This window comes from Phaseolus vulgaris, chromosome 6 (genome assembly GCF_051622355.1).
Source record: "Phaseolus vulgaris cultivar YP4 chromosome 6, ASM5162235v1, whole genome shotgun sequence".
Classification (NCBI taxonomy): Eukaryota; Viridiplantae; Streptophyta; class Magnoliopsida; order Fabales; family Fabaceae; genus Phaseolus; species Phaseolus vulgaris.
Window position 1 is genome coordinate 6,187,299 of NC_143503.1, and position 3,592 is coordinate 6,190,890.

General features: G+C 34.3%; 1 pseudogene across 1 annotated transcript; it reads right to left on the bottom strand.

Moving 5' to 3' along the window:
- Positions 1-218: 218 nt before the first annotated feature.
- LOC137832999 (photosynthetic NDH subunit of subcomplex B 5, chloroplastic-like) lies at positions 219-2,829 on the bottom strand (annotated as a pseudogene). Its single transcript, XR_016521734.1, has 5 exons — positions 2,612-2,829; positions 2,440-2,519; positions 1,807-1,860; positions 670-835; positions 219-529 (listed from the first exon to the last, which is right to left on the bottom strand). The product of XR_016521734.1 is annotated as a photosynthetic NDH subunit of subcomplex B 5, chloroplastic-like (transcript).
- Positions 2,830-3,592: the final 763 nt, after the last annotated feature.

Consider the following 3,592-nt stretch of genomic DNA (forward strand, 5'->3'; position numbering starts at 1 on the left):
GACTGGAAGATGCCATGACATCATAGCAAACTAGAAGTCATCATAGAACTTTTGACTAGGGTGTTGTTACCTTTCCTTGGAGCATTTAATGGTCAACGTATGAGTAAAATAGAACTTAGGTTTTTATTTATTTAATGAATAATAAGAAGGTAAAAAGAAAAAAAAAAAAAGAGGAACATACACCTCTTTATCCAACAAAAACAGAAAAATGGGAAAAGTAAAAGATGAAAACAAAATATCAAATTGAAATGACTATATTTGGAATCAATTGTGATTATAAGTGATGAAATATATACAATTATCTCTTGGTTATGTCATCCTTCTGGATAGTAGTATCCCACAAGTCACCATATTTTTCATTGAATTCCCATATGTTCATGGTATTATAATCATTTATCAACTTGTCACGAGCTCCTCTTTCCATATTGTATATGTGAGGTTCAAAGTGATGGGGTTTATCAGGTTTGTCCATCTCAATAATGCAAAATACGATGATAAATATACCTGCTGCAATGTATAACTACTCCCTCTGAAAAATTGAAATTTGTTAATCAGAAATTTATACAAAGTTAGAAAACTAACAATGCAAATGCACTGTTTATATTCAGACATTTGATGATTGAGTCCTTCTTGTTCACTAATGCGAATAAATAATTAGATTTATTTTACTGGAACATTGAAGTACACCCCAAGAGCAATGGCTGGTAGGAACAGCCATGACATAAGCCCTGCATAAAAATAAATGATAATGAAAAACACACCCTGGAATCTTGTGAGGGGTTTTGCTGCTGTTATCTCTTCCATAATTGAACCCCAAAATGTTCCTGAAATGAATATTCACCATCAACTTTGTCAACAAAAACAGAATGCACTTAGACAAACTTCACAGGTAAATAATAAAGTACAAATCTACATGTTAAAATCATGGCTGGATTATATACATTTATGCACTTATCTATTTTTATTCGGTGAATTTTATTTTCTATTTTTTTTGTTCTGTATCATATTTTTTAACTTTTATGTATTTTATATGGATTCATCGAATATATAACGATGCTCTAATGTGAAGGAAAAAGGTTAAGAATCAACCACATAATTCTCTTACAAATCTCTACAAACGACACCATTTAGCTAGATAAAAAGAAGGGTCCCGATATATTAACACCGTCTGCACCCTACACACTTTTCATGCTGCATAAGTGGCATAAACGTGGCGTCATGGTGGTGACATGGCAAATAATTTCGGTGTCGACATGGCAAAAGTTTTCGGTGGAGTGCTTTACAACGGTTGATAGTGATAACCGCTGTAATATTTCAAATGTAGGTGAAATTAATTGTCGCTGCCTTGTCTCTTTTTGGAGTTTGCTGAACGAGAAAAGTGGTTACCCAGGTTCAAAAAACTGGTTACCTATACACAGGATGAACATGTGCCACAAAACCAAACCCAATCCCACCCACAATGGTGCTTTACAACAGTTGGTAGTGATAACCACTGTAACATTTCAAATGTAGGTGAAATTAATTGTCGTTGCCTTGTCTCTTTTTGGAGTTCGCTGAACAGGAAAAGTGGTTACCTAGGTCCAAAAAACTGGTTACCTATTCACAACATGAACATGTGCCACAAACCCAAACCCACTCCCACCCACAATGGTGCTTTACAACGGTTGGTAGTGATAACCGCTGTAACATTTCAAATGTAGGTGAAATTAATTGCCGCTGTCTTGTCTCTTTTTGGAGTTCGCTGAACGGGAAAAGTGGTTACCCAAGTTCAAAAAACTTGTTACCCAGGTTCAAAAAACTGGTTACCTATTCACAGCATGAACATGTGCCACAAACCCAAACCCACTCCCACCCACGATCCTACCATGGAGCAACAAACAACCATTAATGCACACTACAACAGATCAACAATTCATCAACGCTCGATTTCGGTTTGCGTTTTATTTCAACATTTTGCCGCTTACTCTCCGACGAACACCCTAAACCCTCCGACGAATGACGCTTACCCCCATGAACACCCTAAACCCTCCGTCGAATGCCGCTTACATATCAACGAACATGGTTTCTTCATTCTAACACGTCACTTACCCGCCGCACCAGCAACCGCCTGATTCCAACACCGCCGTCATGACAAAGTCCAACTTCTCACTCCATTCTCAAACCCTACTCCCGCGCGTTCTCTCTCAAAACCAAATTTTAATCCTCACGAAAACCTTTCCCAAAAATTACTCCACCAATAATTTACAAATGTTACAAAATTATCCTTGCCAGATCACCATCCTTGACTTTACAATAATACCCTTTGCCACATCACCATTCAAAGCCACGTGCGTAGTGTCAATAGTGTGTAAGGCACAGAGGGTGTTAAAAAAACATTTTCCTAAAAAGAATAGCAGTGATGAAAAAAAGTGAAAAGAAAGTTAAAGCAAGAAAGTGAGCAAGAGTGAAAAACACCGAGCTTTCTGTTCTCCTTCATTGTAAGTGTGGTGGCCATCATAAATTTCATACTCAAACTTATCCTGAAATTGGCATGAAAGAAGTGAAAGTGATGATGGAAGCAAAATGGTAGAAAAAGAGAGAAGAAAGCAGAAGAATTGTTGAGAGTATATACAACATCAATTCCATTGGTGGCATATACGTCTCTCTGATCTTCATTGAGGTCAGGCTCTATCTCATTGAAACCAGCCTTCAACAAGAACCTTGGTGGGGTGTTAGTGTTGGTGAAGATGCCATGGCACTTGGTGAGTGGTGTTTGAGAACTTGAGAATGTTTTGGGTTGAGAAGGGATGGGAGGAAAAAGTGAGAGTGAGGAACACACTGCCATCTGTGTTTTTCTTGCTTCTGTGTGTCTATCTATCTATCTCATTCTATATATAACATGCTCCACACAACAACACACTTCAATTTTTTTATATTCAATTATCTTATCAACTTCCTATTACTAGAATTGTTTTGGAACAAGAAACAAACAATCATTAATTATAACTTCAAATCCTTATTATCAATATTTATTTTATAAATAATAAAATAAAATTTAATATAAAATAATTATTTCTTATTATTTAGGAAAAAATGCTAATTTTATAAATTAATATAAAATAATTTTATTTAATCAATAATACTTTTATTTCATTATTTAATTTAGTAATTTATAAATATATTTCAATATAATTGTAGGGAGATGAGATGCGAAATTGTTAAATAAAATATTTCTGCATGCAAAGTCAAAGAAAAATAAATTATTAAAATCAACTTTAGCACTGATTTTTAGTAACACTTTTAAGAAAAGTATTGTACAAGACAAATATACAAGGCTGTACTAAGAAAAAATTATTTAGTAGATTACAAATAAAAAAGTGCTTTTTGAATAAAATAGTCTCCACCTTCAGAAAAATAAATATATTATCATTGTTCTTAATTTTACTTGTTCATACAAACCAGAATATCTCTTCATTCAGAGTCAATCAAAGGTAACATTACATACATTCTCCTCATTACCCACTTCAATACTGAATCCTGATGCATTCATTACAACTTCCTTTTAGCATCAAAATCTGATTTTTATTTCTTTTATTTCCTTTTCTGTATAAAG